Genomic DNA, 12500 nt, shown 5'->3' with positions numbered 1-12500 from the left:
TTTTGGAAAAGGATGCAATCGATTTCTTACAGAACAATATCACTGGATTCTGAGGGCGTGCTCTGCTTTTGATTAATGCATCAAGGAACTCATCTGCCCACTTAAAATGCCGTAGCCTCAGGAATATGGACTGTTTCATACTGTGTCTGTTTTAGCCAGAAGAAAATTGCCTCGTTTCTTCTCTTTTTAGAGACATGTCAAATAGTCTATGATATTTATAATTAATTTTAAACCAGTGGTTCTTGCGGCAGCAGTAATAGTCGCGACAGTTATCACAGAAACAGGCGCACCATGAGAGAATTTAAACAGAAGCTGATGTTTGTATGTTACCGAAAAAAAGCCAAAAGAATAGCGGTCCAACTTGAACGCTGTAAGACAGCCGGAGGCAGATTCGAGAGAAAGGAACTAGGGGAGTCCGTGGGTACGGTGCCCTCCTTGGTACCCCCGCTTCCCAAACCGGAAGAAATGACCTGGGGGCAGTGGAAGAAACAGTGGATTATGATTGAGAAATTATAACATTAACTTTTCAGGGGGACAGAAACTACATGAAATTATGGCTTCTGTTACGTTTCAGTGAGAAGACTAGTGTCGTATTTTAATGTGTATATGTTCTTAGCTTAAATTGTGATTTTGCAGCACTTAAATCTTTTCCCATGGACGGATAGGCTATCTTATGAAAACTGCTACGGTGCTTTGCCTTCTGGAGAAACTGACTGACAGCAATTAAAAACCCTTATGTCGTTTTAGGTTTACTAAGGATAATTCGTACTTAAATAGAGCAGACCAACTGTACTTACAAGGGACTGCTGGATTACAGTAGGCCTATTATATGTACGATATTGATCTATTATTAACTCGCAAGGAGAAATTTCCACTTGATGTTGAGAATGTTAATGAAATTGCCATAATTTTGATTGAATGAAGGGGAAAGACTTTTGCATCCGGCGAAGCAGTTAGGCTACATTTCTATGTCGAACTGAGAAAATACAGAAACGCAATGATACACGTGCATGACGTACTGAGAACTGACTGCCCTCATCAGCAAAGTGATGTGAGCTGGCAGAACTGTCGGCTCGTTTGAGCTCAAGATGTACCTCAAGTACTACTTTTTAATTTGACTACCAGCACCACATCTTGAGGACAGCTCCATTACCTGACACCCAGGTAAGTCACCCTGATTCACCTACGCTTTGCAGGTAGCCCTTAGTGCTCACCAGTTTTAAGGCATGCAATCCAACCATTACAATCGATGGCTGCTATAGTATATCATTGAATGTTAAAGCAGCCTTTGCAAGCTTTTGGTGTTCATGCTTCACGGTTTTCTAAGACACATTCAACTTTCATCACATATGGAGGATTTCTGATTTGAACAACAGTTTTTATACATTGCCAACAGTCCCAGAAACAGTTAGCGGTAGGCCTGTTGAGCCCTATCGCCTTTTGCCCCCCACACCACTTCAGACTTCATGGATAGGCTGCTGTGTCAATAGATCTACAAATTTGGTGACTGCCACTGCTCACTCTCCACATTTGATTTAAATAAATCATATCTTTTATACATCAGAGGGAGATGAAAGTCCATTCCAGTGGAATTTCTTCAGCTGCATCAGCTGCAAATTCAGGATGTGGCACAACAGAAGGCCAGAGCTAGCATCATCCACAGTCTATATTTACTGTGTGGCTGGTGATAGATGTATCACAATTATTGTGGCTGGTGTCCACTGTCATGTGTAATTGGGGACTGTACCCTGGAGACTGTGAAGGCTTAATGGAATAACCTACCCCCAAACAACTGGTAATACTAGTTGAATGGCATGTATCATTTGACCTGTAATACCTTGCCTGAATGGGAAGTGTGTGTTCTGTGCATTGATTTCCTACATCGTGTCCATGCCTGTTCACAGCAAAAACATCATAGGTGAACTCATGATATAATACACCTCAGTACCTATGTCAGTCGAAATAGCCATGTACTTCTTAGTTCAACTGCAATTGTTGCACTGTAGGTAATGGGGACATTGATTTTCCCCCTTGAAGAGTAATCACATACACAGCCAAACAGCTGAGTTTACCTGATGGTTGAGAGTGCCTCGTACCTCTAGTGTAGGTCAGGAAATTGTGTGCTGCTGGACTGGAAAACTGAAAACTGTAAATATACACTCTTAAAATTAATGTGTTGAAAACAACACAACTTGCGTTGTTTTTAACACATTTCTGTGTCCAGATAGGGACAACACATTCATTTGAAGAGTGTAATCCCCAAAAAATTGGTTTAGGTGAGATGGTATGCTGTATGAATATCTAGGATTAGCCTATTTATTCTTATAATGCATACATGTAAGGATAGTTCCCAGATCTACAGCCAATGCATTCATTGTGAAGATAGATGACTAACATATTTGACAAAAAGTATTTTGTGGTTGAAGTGTAAATTAGAGACATGGTTTCAGTTTATAAATAAAGGCAGAAAATGATCACTGAAAAAGACTGCTGTAACCCCTGTGTGAATACAAAAGATAAAAAGCTAATATTAGCATTTGGCTTTCCGCACCGTGTGGTTCACTTAGAGAAAGTTATGCAGCTCCGTAGATCTGTCACTGATGGAATCTGATGTAACTTTTTCTTTAAGTTACTCACTGACACTAAACACATCATTGTTGTGTTTGTCAAAGCTCAAATAGTTGCGTTGTGGTTGACGTTCAGATGTTCAGACTTCTTGATCCTAACTGAACTCTTGAACACTCACCTGTAAAGAACATCAAGATTGCCACTAAAACATCTTTATTTGGCAGTGATGTCTGTCGAAAGGGACTTACTATACCACAAAATACACGCTTGTAACCCTGTAACGCATATAAATCAATCCCAATAACACATAAATGACTAGGTGCTTGATTTAAAGGAACCTGAATTTTTTTGCTGTTTTCTCGCTTTTTGCTCAGTTTTCTCTGCAGAGCTCCCCCTACAGCTTCAAAGTATAAATTTTACGACACTCCTCGCTCGGTCAGTCTGCCGTTTCCTCTTTCCCTGTTCCTCCGACAACTGTTTACTCACTTTCTGCTTATTTTTGCCAGCTCTGCCATGACGAATGTCTGAATAACATCATCACTACCTTGTTGGACACGCCGTAGCCTGGCATGTATGTGTGTAGTGCCGTAAAGCAATTCGTTACATCGCGAGACCGCAAGACTTTCTGACTCTGAGGTCGGCGGCTCGCTGGACCAAAGTTGCAAGCCTGCTTTTTCCGCCTGCAAACGCTGGGGGGAAGCGAGACGGCCACCATTCAACCTGGAAAAAGTTATATAACCTTTCCAATGACTCCAAAGCTGTTAAGTTAAGGTAAATTAAGCAAATAAAACAGTTTCCCTTTAACTGAGTATGGTGGTGGATATTAGGGCTGCACAATTAATTGATTTTTTAATTGAAATTTGAATTAATGCAATTAGCTGCTCACAAAGGCTGCAATTAATCATGCACCTTGCAACTCTGTCCTAATGGTTAATATTGTCACATGTCATCCTTCTGTATAAGACAGTGAAGTTACAGGAGTGCTGTGCTTTACACTCTTAAAACGAATGTGTTGAAAACAACACAACATTGTTTTTAACACATCTCTGTGTCCAGATAGGGACAACACAGTTTGTTGTGTTTCCTTTTTTGTTACACAAGTAGATGCAAGTAGACGCATTGCTTTACCTGATTTTCTCACAAAACCTGACTTCCCCTGTGTTAACTTCTATCTCTAAAGAGAAAATAAAGCTTAGTGCACGTTGATTACTTAAAACAAAGAAGCAATTAGTTCATTTTTAAGTCACAGAGCAATTATTGTTTCAGCACTCAGGTTTATAGGCCTATTTTATCCATTTCATATTAACTCCAGTCAATCCATGATTAAAACAATAAAAATAGCCTGAGATTAGAAAAATAAAGAGCACTATCATCTTGATTTCTTGTGTGTTTCCAGCCAAGTCATATAGATCCAATGCTGAGATTGACCTTCTTTAAAATAGTTCAGCCAATGCAATGACATCCCTTAACTGTATGTGTCAGATATGATCTGTCAGTCTATTTTATATGTTATGTTTGTTATGGGTACTGTCTATTTTAGTTCCAGGTGTCGTTTCATGGATTCATTGTATTGCTTGAAGTGTTACAAATTAACATCTGTCACAAATGGCTGTGAAAATGTGTCGGGATTATGTAGCCTGCCATCATGTGGCCTGCTGTTGATCACCACTGTAACAGTGTACATACTGTAGCTATGTAACGTTCATGAGATACCATGAGTGTGTGTGTGTGTGTGTGTGATTGTGTGAGACATACCATGAGATACCATGAGTGTGTGTGTGTCTGTGTGACATACCATGAGATACCATGAGTGTATGTGTGTGTGTGTGCGTGATGCTTGGGGTATTTTAGATCATCTTTAAAAATATTATATGGGCAAAATCACTTGTGTGAAGACCAGCACAGTGAGCAATACGGAAATGTAAAGCCTTTGGCTATTGTGTACTTCTCATCCACCCACTCTTAACTTCTCTCCCTCCCTCTCTTTCTCTGTTAAATCGCTAGCTAGAAGCTGTTCCCTCCCACACATGCTTCAGCTTGACATCACATCAAATTTACATTCAGAATACACACACACACAGAGAGAGAGAGGGAGAGAGAGTACAGTGCAGCACAATTGAACCTTTGTTGAATAATTTGTGGTAATAGCCAGGAAGGAGAGATAAACATGCTCCAGGGAAATGGATATCAGGGAAATTTTGCCTCACAACATACTTCAGCATTGTAGTTTTCACTTTTACAGTATTGCCAATCACTCTTTTGCAGTCCACTGCTCTAAGTTAAGATATACAGAATATTGCATAATGCAAAGGCAGTGGTTTTTTACCACTTGGATTTGGCTTTTTATGTACGGGTATGGTGAAATATTAGATGTGTCAAGTAAGTTTCTCTCCTTTGAACACAATATTTTCTGCTCCTCATTTGGAATCCCTTGGATATGTTGCTATGGAGACCAAACAAAAATGTAGAAAAGAACATAGTGCGAGAGCCAAAGGTATCAAATTGGAACAGAGTTTACTTGACATCGCCATGAAAAAATCGAATGGTGAATTCATTTGAATCATTCCCTTTAAACCTGCAAAGTTACTTGCAAATATTTCTAAATATGTATAAATTCTAGTAGCAGTGAAGGACTTTTGTATGGGATCAAACCAAATTGTTATTGCAACCTTTTTAGGTGAGGTTGTGTAATTCATAGTGTTGTATGGATGGAGTTAACATCCCTGTGACTGGAAATGAACCACTGTGGTTACAGGTGTCCATGTCCAAAGTGGTTACATTCATATGACATCCTAAAAATAGATGTGTGCAAAATACATATTCATTAATTTCACATTATACATTTTTGGAGGTCAGTCAATACATTGACATCTTATCAGGGTTTGTCTTGCACAAAATTAGCAAAGTGGGTCAAACATATTCATTGACTTCTGACTTCTTACCCCCTTGCGGACTGAGTTACCACACACATTTAAAACGGACATTGCAGTCCAGAAATCAAAACATTTGAGAACATTAAGCTAATCTGGCAATCCAAAGGTTGAAATGCTACTAGCTGTGTGATTGGTCAATTGGGGGAGGGTGGCGCAACAGGCCAAAAAACAAACTCAAAACATAAACAGTATTTGCAGGCTGCATGAAAGTTTGAATTGTGAATGTCCTGGCTGTACCATTGTTGTTATAAATGTCAGTGTTTGAAAATAACATGTTTATTTAATCTCTGATAGCAATTTTATGATTTTTTTACAATAAATGTCTTCCATATAACACCTTCAATTACACAGACCTACAGCTGACCAGCTGACTGTTAAATATAAACAGGCATTTTGCAGCAGAGTCTATGTTAGACATTAACACTGGAAGAGTTGCCCTGATGTTTACATTTTGTCCAGCCCACCCACTCCAGTTGGTTTGGGGTTAATTGCTGTTGCAGAATTCCTCCATCAAAACCTAGAGAACATGTTGTTTTGTTCATTTCAGATATGAGCATAGACGTAGCACCCACGCCTCCATGCTTGACTTCATACTATGACAGTGTATAAATATGTAGTTAAATCATCAAATTTCACTTGTTAAATTATCAAATTTCACTTGTTATTTGTTTTCCAACTGACTACATATTTATCACACAGGAAATTATTTTTCCTGTAGGATAGAAGCTAATTGACACTTTGATCATTCTGTTGTTGTATTCAGTAGAAACAAGGTACTTGGGGGGTGTTGCTCAAAGCAAAACTGTGCCATGTTTTGAGTAAGCAACTCCTTATTCTTGCTTTCTGATGCTATTGTGTTAACCCTTGTAAGGTATTCATATTTTTGTTACACAGTCAATTTTCCTGGGTCTGGTGGACCCACCACATTATTAGGCTTTTAAATCAATACAGCCATAACAATAATATGTAAAAAAATACATAACAGATGTTTTCTTTAGCTCAATTACCAATGATATAGACATCATTTATGGTTCATATTTGCCATTTACCCCTGTGAGATCACATTTACGATCATACTGTATGATCATTTTTGTTTTTTCGTTGTTTTTTTGTGAGAAAACGAGAAAATTCCATTATAAAAAAGGTAATAAAATAGAAATACGATTTTTGATCATTATTGGTGCTTATTTCTTAGAACTTAATCAGAACATGTGAAAGTGCTTGAAATGTAACAATTTTTTTAACTTTGTGTGGAAATAGCAGGTGCAGCATTCCCGCACACAGACACCTACACTCAGACACACACACATACTTGTAATAGTATGTTATAGTTATGTGTAGGGTGGGTGTGTCGTGTGCAGTCACTGAAAATAAGTTACTTTATTTAGAAAATGAGCCAAGGCCAATGAGTTTGAGATAGAAGAAATAATAAATAGCATAACGTTTATTTTAGCAAACATTGAAAACGGGTCCCACAGACACCTTACAAGGCTCAATACTGTGTGGGGTTTGAGGATCAAATGTATGAATCTCTATCAAACTATGATCTGAAAAATCTGGGTACTCTCACCATAAGTAATTCAACAATCGTGAGCCCACTCAAGAAGCTCCCTGTGTTCTTGCATCACTTTGTTATAGGGATTATACATTACTCTACAGTAAGATACTGCTGCGAGAAAAAACTGGATAATTTTTTTTTTTTTTTTTTTTTAAAGAAAGTTTAATCAGTATCATACATTATGCAGTTCTTGGTATTGCAGATCATGACTGGCTGCATTGCCTTTTCAGCACAATGTTCACAGCACTGTAGAACTCTCTGCTTCCCCGTCTGCAGAGGTGGTCAGTCAGCTTGTAGTGTTTGGCTGTCTTTCTCTCCTGTCTTTCTATCCCGTTCACCATTCCTAGGGGAACACACGCTTAAGCAGAGGCCAGAAGCAGAGAGAATCTGAATCAGAATGTAAATCCTTGGTTTCACCTCCGTGGTTGGAAACAATAGAAAAGGACTGGAATATAAAGCACAGCACAAGGCCTCTGAATCTAAATCAAACAGAATACGAAAATGCACTCCAGTCTTTTGCAAAGCTGTTTATGGCCGCAAACTTTGTTATAGGGATTATACATTACTCTACAGTCATTACTCTACAGTCTACATCAGTGCTCAGAGCATGAGGATTGGGTGGATGCACAGTGGTAACAGCACCATGTAGGCTAGGTGAGAGAGCTTTCACTAAAGGCTTTGAACAATAGCAGAGTTTCCAGGCAACTGAAATGTCGCTCGTATACAGTAGAGAAAGCAATGGTTTTTCAGGCGATGGTTCTCAGTGTTGTACCAGTGGAGCTGTTTTTTGTTTGTTTTTTGCTAGATTCTACATTCATAAAGAAGAGAAACACCACTATCTATACAGCATATGGACCTTTGCATTGGACTTAAAGACTAGTTGAAAAATAAATTAAATCAAAGAGTTGAGATACTCTCAGGGAGCATCAGTCTCCTCAAGGTGAGAACTGAATCAGTCATGAATCAATCATGTGTAATTAGCTGCTTTTCTTAAGTTCTAGTTTTAGCATCCTTCACAGCTCCTACAGAAATAGCAGAAAGCTGTTGCCCTTCAGTTTGGTTCTCATAACTACATTTGTTTTCCTTGCCCATGATTTGTACTTACCTTGCTTTTTTCCGTTTTAAAGTACATTTATGGCCTTTTTGCCTTTATTCAGATAGGACTGTGAAGTACCCTGGAAATCCATAGTTCTCGCGAGAGCACAATTTGAATTTGCTCAGCGAGTGACTCTGGCGATGAGTAATGATGCTCATTACCTATGCCCATGGAGTGTAGCTGCACCAATCACATCAGTGTATCTGACGAAGGCGGGCCAGAGGCGAGCTAAACAGATGACCACATCGCTACAACGTCGAAGTCCGGAAAGATTGGTCGTAGTGTTATCCAATTGCGCGCAGTGATATTTTCAAGTGCTTGCTTGGTGCCATTTCCATTACTCGTAGCCAGACCCTTAATTGTTTCGGATTTGGGTCTGGATTTCCAGGCTAACTGTGAAGAGTGACAGGAAGTGAATGGGAGAGGGAGATGGGGTGGGATCGGGAAATGACCAGGGGTCAAAATGTAACCCTTGTGGTACAAATGTGTTATAGATGCCCCCCGTGCTTTGTTCTTAACAGAAACTCTGGTCGAACAACAACCTGGGGTCTATTTTTGGATCATAACGATAGTACATTTTGGGACCAAAGCGGCATCAATCGGTGCATTTTGAATAAGGCTGGAATATGCATTTACAACTGAATAGCATATAGCATAGCATTTTAGGGCATTTTCACTATGTTAAAGTTTAAATTTAAAACATATATGCTACTATGGGGAGTCTTGCAGGCAAACTGAAGTATTTTTACCTTTATTATTGTAAAGGAAGGGTATAAAAAATGACTGTTTGTGCATTTTTGTCAGGTCGCCACCATCTTAGTGAGGAGAAAGTCTGTACAAGTCGATTACCAAATTTTCTTCCTTTTGCGTCCATTGACAGTAGCTTTTGCCGCATTCGGTTATCGACTTGTACCACAATCGGGTCCAGATACCCACATGGGACCCGGGCTGAATCTGACCCGTGGTCATTTCTCTAAGTATAAGTATACACTTTTGATCCCGTGAGGGAAATTTGGTCTCTGCATTTATCCCAATTGGTGAATTAGTGAAACACACTCAGCATTTCACACAGCCTTGCTCAAGGGCACTTCAACCTTTCCTACTGGTTGGGGTTTGAACCGGTAACCCTCCGGTTACAAGTCCGAGGCCCTAACCAGTAGGCCACAGCTGCCCCCAAATCTATGCCACCCCATCTCTCTCTCCCACTCCTTTCCTGTCACTCTTCACTGTCACATCTGAATAAAGGCAAAACGCCTAAAATATACTTATTTTGTCGTCGTGGAAACACTTTTATCCGAGCTCAATCACAGCACATTGAACACGGGAGAGTGTAGGGTCCCTAGAGGAGCCTATCTTGGCTTCACTGGACCTTGGCTCCAGTATACAGCAATACCCCAGGAATATGTCCAACTTAGTATACTTAAATCATTTCTGAGAAATTTGATATGCAGTCATCGTATGCATCTGTCCAACTTAGTATATACTTCAATTGTTACCTAAGTTGGTTGTGCAGTCATCCTAGGAATCTTTCCGAATTCCTGTAATCGTTTACCATGATGATTTACTAAAGTTTGACATGCAGGGCATTGAGTGAGGATGAACCCTTGAACCACAGAAAACTTTTCAATGATTTTGTGGTTTTAACTGCACGACCTACATGCACTGGAATGTGTTGTCTCTGAGCAATAGGTTTTCCCAATGTCAAGCTGTCAAGTAGGGGAAAAAAATAACTTTCTGCAGGGCGGATTTATGTCTGAATAGTATCTGAGGTGGCGACAGTCAGAGAATCTCATATCTCTATGCCCATGACTCACTTCATCTCTATAGCCCTTTCTGACTAATTCTGCCAAAAGGAAACATCTTGAACATGTTCAGCATATGCTTGCATTGGTGGAAGATTAACAACACTATACATTTGAATATACTGCATTATGTACCAGATTGTACTGCGCATAGCGGATGGTAACTGTTAGTTTAGTGACTCGTGAATGAGCAACTCGTTCTATTAAATCTCAACTTTGCCACCCTAAACAATCTGTTGCTCAGTCTGTAATACAAGGGGAATTAGAGACGAGGAACTGACTGACTATCTCGACTATGCCAGCATTCTGGTGAAATATGTAAATGCATTACAGAAATGCAAATAGGATCTTAAGCTCCTTGCACTAGCGCTGCGAGATGTTGTCTTTTTTATTTGTATTTTTTTATTCATTGATCTTTGGTTGATGATTCAACAGGGCATGACATTTGACCCCCCACTAGGCTGAGAAGGAATAGAATCTTGTGGTCTCAGAGGCCACCAAATTCTGCACATAGGGGGTGCTGCAATTGATGCATTTCTGTATCTCAAGAATAGCTTAAGCCACAGTTTTGTATTTTGGTATTTTTACACTTGGCCACATTTGCTCACATCTCCTGAAGTTTCATTTGGCTCACTCAACAAAATGGCTGCCAACAGCCAATCAGAATTCAGCTAAGCAGTGTTTAAGGCTGAAGTATACTTGTGCAGTGCAAACAAACATACATTTGGGTGTCACCAAAGACTATACATTGCCTGTTGTCACTCTCTTGTCTTAATAAGGTACTACATACTAGTTTGTGACCATATATAGAATGTTAGGATGAGTGGCTTTAGAACACATATATTTTTTACAAAATGTATACATTGTATGCAATTCACAATGTGTACATTAGCAAAAAATTGAACCATTCAGCAACCAAGGGCAAAAAACGCATGGTCACTAGCGAATAGGTTAAATACATTTAGGGATTTGTCCAGTCCACATTCGGGGTGGTTTTGTAATCAAATGTTGTGCGCTTAGTGCAAAAAGGTTGGTGTTATGTTCCTTAATCAGTCATGGTTGTGTTTTGGGTGTAACATCCTGAAAATTACATCTGTTATTCCTTTTAACAACAAGCAGCGCAACTTCAAACAGTGCATCGGTATTTAGTCAGAGGCGCATTTGAAGGAATCTGCTTGCACGCAAGACCATATGGAACAGGTATTCCACTAAACCGTTCTTTACTAAAACCTAGCAGAGCCTACACGCATCTGCACTCGTCTATTATTTGAACTCATAGGCAAGGTGAAACTAACATCACTGTGGTATTATAGTCAGCAACAAAACAGTTAGACACAGTTATTATACGGCTCTTCACAATGCAAGTAGAATGCTCCATTGACTTGAATGGGATTTCCGAAAGTTCTAGCGGTCATTATTTCTTGGAAAAGGACCTCTGAAAACAAGAATGACCGCTGTCAATGGCAACGGAGTTTGTGCTTGGAACTTCATTCAAAAGTGAAAGCAGACGGTTGATCAGCTGTGTTCTAAAGAATGTTTGATTCAAGTTCAGCGTGTGTTGCGAACTATTTGTTTCTCATGACCGGCGTTCTATACATTATCCCTTACTTAATTACTTTCACTATTGACTGACAATGGGTTACCATCGAAAACATAGCCTGAAAAAAGCAACACTTACCCCAATAATGTTCGAATAACTGAATAAAAAACCTAAGGACATTTATCCTGCAGAGGAGTTGCTGCTTACATCTCGTGACAGCTTGTCGCTGTAGACCAGGTTTTTCTTGGTCAGTGCGTAATGCTTTTTAGATGGTGTATAGCGATTTTTAGATAATGCGCGCTAGACCACACCTTAGGTCATTAATTGCCACACCCCTGTGCACATTGTTTAATAAAAGAGAAGCGCATGGCGAAAATTTGAGTGTAAGATAGGAATACGCTTTGCGTCGTGATAAGAATATGCTATGCGCTGCGTTTTAGATCCCCAAGATAGGGCCCTTGAGGTTTACAAGGATTTGCAGGAAGCTGAGAGAGCCTACGTGATATTTTTCTTCAGATAATAGAGTAGAATAGTAGTGCTCTGAAGAAGACATATTAAGTTGGTGTCATGTTAATAAGAATAAAACACTCATTTACATTAAACTATAACAGACTAGGCTCTATCATGTCTCATTGTTCACATGGCATCATTGGTAATAATGGATACTAGTAAGAGCTTTATTTGAAATTGGATTGAGCTGCTGCAGATATTTCAGATATGCCAAATATAGTTTTAGGTAGATGTTTATCATCAATTTATCTTAGTAGAGATAGACTTTGAGTAGTCTAGTAGAGTTGTCATGTCTTTTCTTGCCTTTGATCAAAATGTCTAAGACAGTAGCCTACACAATGGGTACATTTTCATTTGAACCCATCTAAACCTGTTACAGTGAGTATCATGCTACTTACTGACATGATCATTTTTATGCAAATTATTCTTCAGGTATCAGTCTAAAGAAATCTCACATTGTAACGCCCCCCTCCCCAACACACACACACACACA

At 39.4% G+C, this 12500-nt stretch overlaps 1 protein-coding gene across 3 annotated transcripts in view; it reads left to right on the top strand.

Annotated features, from left to right (window-relative positions):
• The window catches only part of syngap1a (synaptic Ras GTPase activating protein 1a), a 56312-nt gene that overhangs the window by 10507 nt on the left and 33305 nt on the right, over positions 1-12500 (top strand). For 2 of the 3 annotated variants that reach the window (XM_042077727.1, XM_042077726.1), the window contains exon 1: positions 1-1164. This exon is cut by the window's left edge and continues 224 nt beyond it. The exons of the other annotated variant lie outside the window; for it this stretch is intronic. The gene's annotated coding sequence lies outside the window, so the exon portion shown is untranslated. The remainder of the gene's footprint in view (positions 1165-12500) is intronic. 3 annotated transcript variants of the gene reach the window in all.

This window comes from Alosa sapidissima, chromosome 21 (assembly GCF_018492685.1).
Source record: "Alosa sapidissima isolate fAloSap1 chromosome 21, fAloSap1.pri, whole genome shotgun sequence".
Lineage (NCBI taxonomy): Eukaryota > Metazoa > Chordata > Actinopteri > Clupeiformes > Clupeidae > Alosa > Alosa sapidissima.
Note: the sequence above shows the minus strand (reverse complement) of the source record. Positions and strands in the feature narration are given on the sequence as shown.